Source organism: Scyliorhinus canicula, chromosome 1, assembly GCF_902713615.1.
Source record: "Scyliorhinus canicula chromosome 1, sScyCan1.1, whole genome shotgun sequence".
Taxonomy (NCBI): domain Eukaryota; kingdom Metazoa; phylum Chordata; class Chondrichthyes; order Carcharhiniformes; family Scyliorhinidae; genus Scyliorhinus; species Scyliorhinus canicula.
In genome coordinates, this window is record NC_052146.1 from 60,488,960 (window position 1) to 60,503,432 (window position 14,473).

Consider the following 14,473-nt stretch of genomic DNA (forward strand, 5'->3'; position numbering starts at 1 on the left):
ATGAGGTTGCCGGTGACTTTTGTTGGTGCAGGAGGATAGGGTGGACCACCTCAAAATTTAATTTACGATTTTATTTCTATGCAGAAATACAAAATAGATACAGACCAAACTGATCTCTGCTGGTGAGCCTCCTCTCACCTTACCTTACCAAACACTATCTTAATCTTCTTTTATTCCTTTCTCCCTCATGTACTTACCGAGCTCCCTCCTAAAGTATTCACTTCAACTACTCAGTTGTGGTCGCGAGTTATGCATTCTAGCCACTCTCTGAGTAAAGGAAGTTTTTTTCTGAATTCCTTCTGGGATTAGTGACTGTCTTGTACTTATGGTCCCTTGTTTCAGACTTTTCTGCAGGTGGTAAAACATTCTGTACAGGTATCCAATCAAACCCTTTCAGAATTTTGAAGAGCTTTGTTGAGTCAGTCCTCAGCCTTCACTTTTCTCGACAAAAAGCCTGAGCTTGTTCGACCTTTCCTGATAATTATATTCTGGCTGCAAAAGCAGGTCAGCGACTGTGTATTCCGTGATGAATGATTCACCTGCTGCCTCCCCTCAGGCTTTCTACCACCGACAAGGCTCAAGTCAGGAGGGTGATTGAGTACTCTCTGCCTACCTGGATGCGTGCAGCGTCATCAACAGGTAAACCCTTCACATGATCCAGGACAAAGCAGCTTGATTGGCACCCCAGCCACCACCTGAAATATTCACTCCCTCCACCATTAGTACACTCTGGTTGGGATTTTCTGACCTTTTACATTGGTGGGATCTTCCATTCCACTGAAGATGATGACTTCCTCCCCATCCCTCCCCCCACCCACCCCCCACCCCCACCCGGGCAGGTTCAATGATGGCATGGCTGTCAAGTAATGCAAATGGCCATTGACTTTGGCAAGACCAGAAGATACCACTCGCGGCCAATGGTGAGCCGTCTCTGCCAGAAAACTTTCCTCGGTGGGGTGGTGGAGGGGGGGGGGGGGGGGGGGGGGGAAGGGGGGGTGGAATCTCGCCCTATGGCTGGGGTGTGTACCATCCACAACAAGATGCAGGAATACCACCTGGAAGGACAAGGGATGTAGGTGCATGACAACCCCACCATCAACAAATTCCCCTCTAAAGTGCACGCCATTCTGAGGTGGAAATATATCACTGTTGTGTGAGTACCTTCAGTGTATACACTGCTATGGTCCAATGGCTCACCACCACAACCTTCGCACGAGCAATTAGAGTTGGGCCATAAATGCTGACCCAAATTCTGTAAATAGATAAAGAAAATTATTCTGGCACCAGCTAGATGCCAAAAAACATTTACCATAAGGCCCCGAATATGTAATATCGGAGAGTTCAATGAGAGGCATCTCCCGAATCAGATTGAGGAATCCAGTAGCTTCTCCGCCATTCTGAGGGTGGGGGAAGGGGGGGGGGGGGGGGGGGGGGGACAATCCTGAGTGAGCGGGTATTGGGACGGAAGAGTTCCAAAAATATTTATTTTACTCAAAACATAGTTAACAAAATAACATTACATGTATTTTTTTTTCATGTGTGGAACAATCTGTCTGGACTGTACGCAGTACAATACTTTTCACTGTACTTCAGTACACGTGGCAATAAACCCAAACCCCAAACCCAACAGGCTATACAGTTAATACATTTTCCCCCATTTACTCCCCTCCCATCACCCACCCCCCCCCCCCCCCCCCCCCCCCCCCCCCCCGAACCCCAGCCTCTGGGACAAACAGCTCCTCAAATATGGCCATGAATAGCCTCCACCATACCTGGAAGCCCTCCTTCGACCCGGTTCGGGCAAATTTCATTTTCTCCAACCTGCGAAACTCGTACCAGTCTCCCAACCATGCCGCAACCACCTTGGCGTGGCCCGACCTCCAATTCAAAAGTATCCGTTTCTGGGCAATCAGAGAGGCGAAGACCAGGACATTGGCCCCCTTCACCTTCAACGGCTCCGGCACTTCCGGCACTTCAAAGACCCCAACCATAGGGTCCGGCTTCATCCCAACCTCTACAATCCTCGATAGGTTCCTGAACACTGCCTCCCAAAAGTTCTCCAACTTCTCTCATCCCAGAATATATGGACATAGTTCGCCAGCACCCTCTCACACCTCTCGCTCACTACTTCCTGGGAAAAAACACTCATCCAGGCGAGCCCATGTCATGTGGAGCCTGTGCACCATCTTACATTGTATAAGACTCATCCTTGCACGGAGGGAAGTTGAGTTCACTCGGCGCATTGCTTTGCAGCAAAGTCCTCATCCTATCTCCCTCCCCAACTCCTCCCCCCATTGCCGCATGATCCTTTACTGTTCCTCCACCCACCCACATATATCCCCAATCCTACCAATCCCGCTCATCAGGGAGCAACATTTTCTCCAAAAGCACATGTTATATTTACTTTAATACTTTGACTAGTAGTAGAATTAACTAAGATTGCATTAAATTAACAATGAATATAATGCACTATACTCTGAGCTGGTTACACTTTGATCCTCTAGCTGCAACGCACATAAAGAGAAGAAGAGTGGGAAAACTGTTTGAGCTTGCTTATATAGTCCCTGTTAGTGTTGCCATCTAGTGATCATCTGACTGAACTGATAGCACATTAACTAATCATGTATTTACATATACAGAGATCACTACAGTGCAACTCGGGTATCTGAGGAAACAAAGGCAGTTTCTTGTGTGCAAAGTCCCGTACCTGTCAATATCTAAACTCACTCTCCCTTCGTACCTCGAACCTCTCCCCTAGCTCCTCTGGCCCAGAAAATGTGCCCTCTGCAAACATGTCCCTGACCCACTCTAACCCTTCCTCCCTCCATCTCCTATACATCCCATCCATCTCCCCGTCATAAACGTATGATTCCCACACAGTGGAGTCATCACCGACATGTGACCCAGTTTAAAGTTTCTCCTCAGCTGGTTCCAAATTTTTACAGATGACTCCACCACCGGACTCCTTGTATACCTCCCTGGGGCGAACGGCAGCGGGGCCGTCAACAGAGCCCTCAGGCTCGTACCCTTGCAAGACTCTACCTCTAACCTGACCCAATCATCCCCTCCCCTTCTCCCCCTCTCCATGGCATTCATCACCCTCAGGCCATGGATATGTCCCCGAAGCTGTGTCCTAGCCCCTGGGTGTTCAGATGTTGCTGCTGCGTATGTGGTGTTGCCTCCCGCAGTGTTGAGGCACAGCGTTCAGGCATCAAGGTGTGAATGTGATTCTAGGCAGTGACTCCTACATGCTACATGTCCCGCCCATCCACAGGAATCCATTTGGGTTGCGTGAAGCACTCTTTTAACCATGATAGCCAATTCCCTATTAGCAATCGCCTTTGGCCGCATGGCCAGAGGCATTGGCAGTCGGTGCGGGTTATGGGTAGATGGTGGGCAGACGGGCAGGGACAAGGGTTGCCCCTGGAATGGATTGGGGTCCAGGGGTTGGCATGGTGGTGCCGTGCGCGGTTGCCCCCAGTTGCCCCCCCCCCCCCCCCCCCCCAGTGCCTGCCTCCCACCCTCTCATGGCGGTCCACCCTGCGGAGGGTCCCCCACCTCCAGCCAAGTTTCCCCCACCGACCGAGCACTGGGGTGGCAAGCACGGCACCCCTGGGCTAGTTGCCTGTGAGCAAAGATGGCTACTCCCTTCCTCAGCTCCCCACAGAAGCCGTTTCGACATGTTCATATTTTTCAAGATGAGCATTAATCGGCACCAGCATGAGCACTTGCTGGGCAGGCCACTGAATGACTGGAGGCCGTTGGATATGGGGTGGCTCTCATTAACTGTGTGGAAATAGGGCTGAAGTTGTGATAATTGGTTTCTTACCGTGCTACAGTGAGATTCCGAATTTGTCTACAGGAGCTGCTTGTTACATCGCAAACTGTTTGGCGCCTGGCACGGTTCTCATTTTCGGCCTCTTTCACTATTCACCGGCCTCGTTTTGCTCAAGCGAAAGCGCAACGAGGCTGGAGAATCACGCCATCCTCTCCACATCCACCCTGTCAAGTCCTCTCAAGATCTTACACGTTTCAATCAAGTCACTTCTTACTCTTCTAAGCACCAACTGATACAAGTCTTGCTTTCCTGACATTTCCTTATCAGGCAACCCACCCATATCATATCAGGTATTAATCTAGTAAAACTTCTCTGAACTGCTTCTAATGTATACATCTTTCCTTAAATGTGGAGACCAATCCTGTACACAATACACCAGATGTGGTCTCTCCAATGCCCTGTATAAATGACAGTAAGAATTCTGACAACACCAGGTTAAAGTCTCACAGGTTTGTTTCAAACACTAGCTTTCGGAGCACTGATCCTTCCTCATCCTGTATAAATGAAGCATAACTTAATTCCTCTTGTATTCAGATTCCCTTGCAATAAACAATAACATTTCATTATATTTCCTAATTACTTGCTGCACCTGCATATTAACCTTAAGCTATTCATGCACCAGGACACCCAGATGCCTCTGCACCTCAGAGCTCTGTAATCACTCACCATTTAGATAATGTGATTCCTTTGTATTCTTCCCAATAAAATGGACAACCTCACATTTTCCCACATTATACTCCATTTGCCAAGTCTTTGCCTACTCACCTAATCTATTTATACACTGCTGTAGCTTCCTTATGTCCTCCTCACAACTCACTTTCCTACCGATCTATGTGATATCAGCAAATCTTGTGACCATACCCTCGATCCATCCCTTCATCCAAATTGACCCCTTCATCCAAATTGACCCCTTCATCCAAATCGGTCCCTTCATCCACTGATCTTTGTGGTTCAAAACGGGTCACATCCTGTGAACCAGAAAATTGCCAATTTATGCCTACTCAGTTAGCTTGCCAATCTTCTATCCATACGAAAATGTACCCCATGTCTCCACAATTACAGGAATAAGTTGTAAATGTTAAATTTATGCTGTATTAGAACACATGATTCCAGTTGGCTATTTAGCACAGCAGTCCCCAATTGGGGAAGGATTGGGGATCATTGCAAGAGAAAATAAACCAGTTCACTGTGGGTGTCAGGGAGGAATTGGGAGATTCTGGGCACAATCCAATGGCCAAGCTGTGCTGGAAAAGCAGCTTGCTGCAACACAGCATGGCCAATGAAAGCCAGGAGACCCCGCTCCCGGAATCTACCAGGCTCACAAACGAACGCCTCGCAAGATCCAATGCAACCTTGCGAGAGATTGTGATGTAAATCCCATCCATTGCGGGCAGGATCACTTTTTGGCAAATCTGCATAATAGAGTGAGGCAGTTAGTCTCACTCTAATGTTCAGATTTCCAAAGTACCTGAGACTTTCAGGTTCATCCCATTCCCCTCAGATCCTTGGACGAGCGCCATTCAGCACTGGCCCCACAAACAGGGACTAAATGGAATGGCACTCATGGGGGTCTCCCAATGGTCTGAATCCCCCCCCAACTGCATTCTCTTTGGGCAGGGTGGTGCCCTAGTACTGCTTGTGCCACCTGGGCACCTTGGCATTGCCAGCCTGGCATTGCCAATGTGCCCAAGTGGCATTGCCAGCTGGCATAGGCACTGCCAAGGTGCCAGTTTGGCACGGCCAAGGTACCAAGCTGGCATTTTATGCATGTGCACGATCGAGACAGGGTTGCCTGTGTGGGTATTGGGTGGGTTTGGGGACACTCCCATAGTGCATTCAGGCAGGGGGAGGTTGAGGAGCATTTCAGGGGCCTCGCAGATTGGAGAGGAGCTCCCCACTGTGCACAACACGGCTATGTGTGGCCTCGGCTGCGCATTCCCTGTTCAGGCCCCTTATACAATGCGAGTCACATTGAATAGCCATGTGTTTCTTGGCACTGCGAGTGCCGGGAAACAGATGGCTAAACGCACTCGCTCGCTTCACTTTTAGGAGAATCATGCCCTCTGTGACTTTATTTTTAAAAAATAAATTTGGAGTGCGCAATTCATTTTTTCCAATTAAGGGGCAATTTAGCATGGCCAATCCACCCATCCTGAGTTGTGGGGGCAAAACCCATGCAAACACGGGGAGAATGTGCAAACTCCACACGGACAGTGACCCAGAGCCGGGATCGAACCTGAGAACTCGGCACCTTGCGGCAGCATGGCTAACCCATTGCGCCACCTTGCTGCCCTCTCTGTGACTTTACTAAACCTACACCGAAAGGTTTTATTTTATGCAATAATTTTTAATCAAATGTCTTCTGAATATCTAAGTACAGTACATCCACTGGTTTCTCTTTATCCATTGCATGTTACTTTTTGAAAGAACACTAATAAATCACATAAATGTGGGCTGGAATTCCTCAGCTGTTCGCGAGTGACAGGATTTTCTGGTCCAACTGGCAATTCCACCCGCCCATGGCTTTCCAGGTGGCATGGGATTGGTTCCATGAGAATTCACATTGACAGAGGTGGGAGCAGAGACAACCGGCGCTAGCGAACGGCGCACCGCCTCCTACTGCCAAGAAACACATGGCTGGGGGCTGGAGAATCCCACCCATTATTTCCCTTTCACAAACCATGTCAAGTTTGCCTGATTAACTTTTATCTAAGTGCCTTGTTATGACATGTTTAATAATGGCTTCTAACATTTTCCCTCTGACAGATGTTAGGCTAACTGGCCTATAGTTTTCTGTGTTCTGTCTCTCTCCCCTTTTGCATACTTGTCACATGAGATCCATCCTCAGCCTAAACTCTATTTTGTACAGACCCAGAGGATAGAGTTTAGGATGAGGAGGGATCTCATTGAAACTTATGAATACAGAGAGGCCTAGATAGAGTGAATGTGGAGAGGATGTCTCCACTAGTAAAAGAAACTAGAAACCGAGGGCACCGCCTCAGATTGAAGCGGGGAGGAGGAATTTCCTCAGCCAGAGGGTGGTGAATCTGTGGAACTCATTTCCGCAGAAGGCTGTGGAGGCCAAATCACTGAGTGTCTTTAAGACAGAGATAGATATGTTCGTGATTAATAAGGGGAACAGGGGTTATGTGAGGAAGGCAGGAGAATGGGGATGAGAAATATATCAGCTACGATCGAATGGCGGAGCAGACTCCATGGGCTGAATGGCCTAATTTTGCCCCCGTGACTTATGGTCTTATGAATAAGGAGTTAGATTAGATATTTTTCAATCTAATGGATGGAATGTAATGGATCCACACGGACAATTTTTGAAAATATATTTGTTCTTTTGATGTGGGTAACACTGATAAAGTAATATTTATTGTCCATCCCCAGTTGCTCAATCGGCATTCAGGGTCAACCATTTATTGTGGTACTGGAATCTCTTGTGGGCTGGAACAATCAGAGGCTGCAGTCCATCCCCGAAGAACATTTGTGAGCTAATTTGAGCTTTTACAACAATCTGACAGGTTTTATGGGCAATATTTCTTGGTACCAGAAATTACTAAAATAAAATCTTGCACTTATAGAGTGCCTTCCATGACTTCAGAATATCCCAAAACACTTTACAGCCATGAAGTGCTTTAGAAGCATATGAATCAATGAAGATTTATCTGGCATAATTTTGCAACTTGTGACCCCCAGGATGTGAGCTGGTGACCTCTGCATTGTTGATTCAATGTTGGAAGCTCAAGGCCACTCTGTAAACCCAGCATGCAGGAGTGGAAATCCTGGCTGACTTTTCTCATCACTCACCCAGAGCCGCGGAGAACAATTGTAGCATCTTTCTTACATAGAACATAGCACATACAGTGCAGAAGGAGGCCATTCGGTTCATCGAGTCTGCACCAACCCACTTAAGCCCTCACTTCCACCCTATCCCTGTAACCCAATAACCCCTCCTAACCTTTTTGGTCACTCAGGGCAATTTATCATAGCCAATCCACCTAACCTGCATGTCTTTGGACTGTGGGAGGAAACCGGAGCACCCGGAGGAAACCCACGCAGACACAGGGAGAATGTGCAGACTCCGCACAGACAGTGACCCAGCAGGGAATCAAACCTGGGACCCTGGCGCTGTGAAGCCACAGTGCTAGCCACTTGTGTTACCGTGTTGCCCACACCTTCTCCTGCACTCATAATTAACTCAGCACGGGGTGGCGGAGAAACACTGGGACTTTATGACTTCATCCTGTCATGACAGCTGGTCATGCGCGCGGTCAATTCCAACCCCACTTGACCCGGAGCCATAGCACTGGTGAAATTAGATTTTGTTTAAAATACCCGAGGCCCTTGATGGAGCCCAATAAACTACATTCACCAGGTTTGTAATTTTTAAAAGCAATAACCTTTTATTATGTACAGTATTATAATTAAATAAACAGAAAATGTACCTGATTATCTACTACCCCTTTCCCAAATGCACCCCTCCTCCTCGCTCACCCTACCCTATATGTAAAATCACAGACAAACAACACAAAAAGGAAAGGGTGGTGGAAAAGGAAAGAATGTAGGATTAAAAATAAAAGGATAAGGATCTTTCATGCACTGGGATGGCTTCCAGTCAACCTCTTTCCCAAATTTAGGCTTTCGCTTTGGTACTTCTTCCTTCTCGGCTTGAGATGATTTTCTCTGGCAAGGTTGTCTACTTGTCTGCAGACTCAGCATCATTTCAGGTTCACAGCAAAGGTAGTGGAAGGCACTCACTTCTTTCAGAACAATAAGCAGTTTTTCACTTTATAGAACAGTAGAGCACAGAACAGGCCCTTCGGCCGTCGATGTTGTGCCGAGCCTTGTCCGAAACCAAAATCAAGCTATCCCACTCCCAGTCATATAATTGTCCAGGGCATGGGTACAGTCCCATGGTACAGGGGGTGCACTGAATATAAGCAGCCCTGCCATGTCTCGAATTATTTATTTACTGCATTGAAATAATACCCCTGTTCAATAAAGGGAACAGAAGAATAAACCTGGCAACCACAGGCCTGTCAGCGCAAAGTTGGTGGTGGGGAAAAGTAAGAAAAAATTCAGAAAATAAATTGTAATTTGGTAAATTATGGGCTAATAAATGAAAGTCAATAGCAATGTTAAATATGGTGTTTTTTTGAGAGAGTCATGAAGAGTGTTATGTTTGTGGTCTTTCAAACGACATTTGCCAAAGTGCCCATTGACTAATTTGTCAGTAAAAATGAAGCCCATAGGAAGAGACAATGGCGGGGCTGATAATCAATTAGCTCAGAAGCAGAGAGAAGCAATGAATAGTTGTTTTTCAGATTAGAGGGAAGTGTGCAATGGTAGAAACATTGCCTCTTCTAATGATCTGTTTGCTGGTAAATGGAGCATAATTCCAAAGTTTGCAGATGACACAAAACCCAAATGTAGTAAATAGTGAAGAGCTTTGATGAAGAGTGTAGAAGGGCATGCCAGAAGCAGAGCCAGGCATACCCAAAAATGAGATGCCAACCTGGTGAAGCTAAAACACAGGACTGACTATTCATGCTGAACAGCAGAAGCAGCATGTTAAGGAGAGAGATAACAGGAGAGGGAGGGAGAGCATTCCTTTCACTTCCAAGGTCGCAACACTTCTGCTCAGTTCCCTCAGAAAGCATCACACAGGAACCAATCACTGATTCTGTCAGACAGAACACTGTCCCTGGCCAACCCACTGGTTGCCAGTTGGCCAATCAAGTCGACTGTAGCCAAAGCTGTTTCCTGAGATGCACTCGGTACCGCTGAATGTGGCTTCTTATTTGCAAAATAAAAAACCTGGCAAACAGGCTGTTTCAACCATGAGTCTTCTGCTTAAAGACACATCTCGATTATGAGACCACGGACCAAAATAATTTAAATAAAATAAAATAAATGGGAACAAAGGAATTAAACAGGAAGAGCTCTTCCCTGTACCAATTGGGCCATGTGTTGAAATGTTAGGAGATCTAAAATAAAGCCTTATATCCCACTTACATGAGAGGCAGTTTGCCTTAGTTTTGTGACTAATCATTTGGCAAAACTACAGTCAATGTGAGTCACCAATGTGAGGGGAAGTGATGCCTGATGTGCACATGAATTACTGGGTAATGGAGCACAATGAATGTGGATGTGGGAGTTTGCTGATTTAAATCCTATTAGCAGCAGGTGTAACCTCACTGTGTCAGGAAACAGTAATTTTGGACATATGACCAAAGTTAACATTAGCCCTCCAGCGTAAGTGAATTTGAGACGATTCCACACAGCCATTTATGTGCTATTTTCCTGACTATGTGTTTTTCAGAAAATCAAACTCATCATAGGAATCTGAGGAACAGACTCCTGTCATCTGTTGAGTGTTGCTATGGGAACTGTGGTACTGAGTTTAATTATTCAAGAAGTAGGAATAATCTACCCACTTGGTTGTTGCTTGTCACCCTTCTGGGCACAGCATGAGCAGTAGCTGCCACACACCATCACAAGTGGAGCTGACAGAGCCTGCGGGCTATAAATCTACATCGCTCCGACTGTTGAGAGGCTGAGGCATGGATGCTAAGGGAGGAGGTGCTGTATCAGCTTTTTAGATTGTGATGGAAAGACGTGCCTCTGATGGCAAAGAGGATGGACACTCCACTCTGGGACGCTCCACAAGTAACGTCCCAGTTTTGATCTTTGATTTGGTCAGAGTTAATCGATCAGTTATGATTCAAAGCCCCCTCCAGCCTGAAGCTGTTCCATTCAATCCAATGGAACGAGAGCTACCCTGGGAGCAGATCTGAAGCACCTTGACTCTGGAAAGTTCTCTACCAGTTGAATATGTAACAGTACCACTGAGCGACGTTAGCATGTTGCAGGCGACCTCCGGGCTGTGTATGAATATCACTGCTTGCCACCAACAACAACTGAACGAGGCCTGGGCATTAAAATACCTCAGACCTCTTCTTTGAGTTTTAAATCAACTTCAAAACTAACCGGCCCTAAACTGCACCACAATCTTTCCTGTTAAAATGGAGGCTTCCTGATTGGCTGTATATTGATTATCCTTTACATTTAATTGCTTGATTCATACTCTTATTTCTCTGGTCTATTTTCTGTCCTTTCATTTGTTTCTGCAATTTATTGCATCTTTTAACTGTTTATTTGTTCTCAATAAGCAATTTGTTGGATCTGACAAGGTGGAAGATAGGCTATATCATCACAGGATGGGGGGGGGGGGGGAGAGAGTGGGGGCAACACTGGCAGAGCTTTAATAATTACATGAAAAGTGTGCACAGAGATGGAGAAATATATATTTTCTCATTGTTTCTTGACAGGTGGAGGCCAATCAGGATTTTGTTTGCACTACGGTCCTTTTCCAAGTTTGTTGGGTGTATTGGATTGGATTGGATTGGATTTGTTTATTGTCACGTGTACCGAGGTACAGTGAAAAACAAATTTCTGCGAGCAGCTCAACAGATCATTAAGTACATGGGAAGAAAAGGGAAGAAAATAAAATACATAATAGGGCAACACAAGATATACAATGTAACTACATAAGCACTGGCATCGGATGAAGCATACAGGGTGTAGTGTAATGAGGTCAGTCAATAAGAGGGTCATTTAGGAGTCTGGTGACAGTGGGGAAGACGCTGTTTTCGAGTCTGTTCGTGCGTGTTCTCAGACTTCTGTATCTCCTGCCCAATGGAAGAAGTTGGAAGAAGTTGTAAGCTGGGTGGGAGGGATCTTTGATTATGTTGCCCGCTTTCCCCAGGCAGCGAGAGGTATAGATAGAATCAATGAATGGGAGGCAGGTTCGTGTGATGGACTGACGGTATTCACGATTCTCTGACGTCTCTTGCGGTCCTGGGCCGAGCAGTTGCCATACCAGGCTGTGATGCAGTCCGATAGGATGCTTTCTATGGTGCATCTATAAAAGTTAGTCAGGGTTAATGTGGACATGCTGAATTTCCTTAGTTTCCTGAGGAAGTATAAGCGCTGTTGTGCTTTCTTGGTGGTAGCATCGACGTGTGTGGACCAGGACAGATTTTTGGAGATGTGCACCCCTCGGAATTTGAAACTGCTAACCATCTCCACCTCGGCCCCATTGATGCTGACAGGGGTGTGTACAGTGCTTTGCTTCCTGAAGTCGATGACCAGTTCTTTAGTTTTGCTGGCATTGAGGGAGAAATTGTTGTCGCTACACCACTCCACTAGGTTCTCCATCTCCCTCTTGTATTCTGACTCGAGTTATTCGAGATCCGGCCCACTATGGTCGTATCGTCAGCAAACTTGTAGATGGAGTTGGAACCAAGTTTTGCCACGCAGTCGTGTATATACAGGGAGTAGAGTAGGGGGCTAAGTACGCAGCCTTGCGGGGCCCCGGTATTGAGGACAATTGTGGAGGAGGTGTTGTTGTTCATTTTTACTGATTGTGGTCTGTTGGTCAGAAAATCGAGGATCCAGTTGCAGAGTGCAGAGCCAAGTCCTAGGTTTTGGAGCTTTGAAATGAGCTTGGCTGGGATTATGGTGCTGAAGGCGGAGCTGTAGTCAATAAATAGAAGTCTGATGTAGGAGTCCTTGTTTTCGAGATGCTCTAGGGATGGGTGTAGGGCCAGGGAAATGGCGTCTGATGTGGACCGGTTGTAATGGTATGCGAATTGCAGTGGATCAAGGTGTTATGGGAGTATGGAGGTGATGCGCTTCATGATCAACCTCTCGAAGCACTTCATTGTGACTGAAGTCAGGGCCACCGGATGGTAATCATTGAGGCACGTTGCCTGGTTCTTCTTTGGTACCGGTATGATGGTGGTCTTCTTGAAGCAGGAAGGGACCTCGGAGTGGAGTAGGGACAGGTTAAAGATGTCTGTGAATACCTCTGCCAGCTGGTCCGCGCAGGCTCTCAGTGCACAACCAGGGATCCCATCTGGGCCCGCCGCCTTCCGAGGTTTCACTTTCAGGAAGGCCGATCTGACTTCGGAAGCTGTGATGGTGGGTATGGGTGAATTATGGGCTGCTGGGGCACTCGACAGCGGATTATTGGTTACCTGCTCGAACCGAGCATAGAATGCATTGAGTTCATCGGGGAAGGGTGCGCTGCTGCCAGAGATACTGCTCGGCTTCGCTTTGTAGCCCGCTATGTTGTTTAGTCCTTGCCACAACCGCCGAGAGTCTGTCTGTGACTCTAGCTTGGTTTGATATTCTCTCTTGGCATCTCGGATCGCTTTGCGGAGGTCGTACCTGGATTTCTTGTATAGGTCAGGGTCGTCTGCCTTGAACGCCTCAGATCTGTCCTTCAGCAGGGAGTCAATCTCGCGATTGAGCCATGGTTTCCAGTTGACACTTTTACATGGCTATTGGTTGGTCTCTAATAGTACTGAAAGGAAGGCCGGGAACTGCAATTAATTCTGGTACTGTCTATGCAGAAATGATCTGAACAGGGGCATTCTGAGGACTATAAGGACTAAGGACCATAAGAAGCTGGCACTGTTGAAACCGCTTGCAATTACTAGCTGCTTGACTCCTCCACTTGCGGGGAGACCAGGTTATATCAAGGTCATAAGTTCCAACAGGAAATGTTCCCTATCCTTTTGTGAATTTTTTTTTCAAGAGCGTACAGTTTTGATTTATTGATGTTCATTATTAGGCATGATCACATTTCCACAAGAGGAGTTAAGCTTCTGATTTACAACAGAGTTCCATGATTCATCTGAAGGCTGAAGAGCAATTACAGCAAGCAACCTTAATTTTAAAAATTGTATACCCTTGAGGCCATTATCAATATATGACAAGTAAAGTATTGGTCTTAATACTGACCCTTGGGCAACTTCACCACACAATTCTCTTCAATCAGAAAAACGACCTTTCACACCTACAATCTGCCTAACAATTATATATCCAAATTACCACCACCTCTTTAAAGCTACGTGATTCTACTTTCCAAATAAGTGCGTGATGAGCTTTTGAAAGGATATGGGCACGATTTTCTGGCTGTCCCACCGGCAGGATCTTCCAGTCCCACTGACAGCGTACCTCCTCCATGGGTTTCCCAGTGGCAAGGGGTGCATTCATCAGAAAACCAGTTGACAATGGCGGGGCCAAAAGATTTTGCCACCAATGGCAAGCTGCTCTCTGCCGCCATGAAATGTGTGGTGAGTTGCACGGAAAATCCCACCCTCTATATACAACATCAACAGCATCACCCTCGTCAGCCCTCTCTGTTATTTCATCTCAGAACTTAATCAGGTTATTCAAACATGATTTGCCTTGAAGCTTCTCCAAGTGAGTGAGAATTAATTTTGTCCTTGACAAGGATCACATGGTTTTCCCCTAGCTGATGTTGGACTGTTTGGCCTGTTGTTACCAGAACAAGGTGTAACACTTGCAATCCTGGAGTCCTCTGGCACCAGCACCATATCCAAGGAGGATTGAAAGTTTGTGATCCAAGCTTCCGCTATCCCCAGTCTAGCTTATCTCAGCCATGTACGATGCTGGGCTGGTTATCTTGTTAACTCTGAGCAAGGCTGACCTATTTAACACCTCCTTTCCATCCTTCCCATCCATTTTCACCTTGTCCAACATTTCTCCTCCCCTCGTTATCTGCAACATTAACTTCAACTTCCTCTTTTGTTG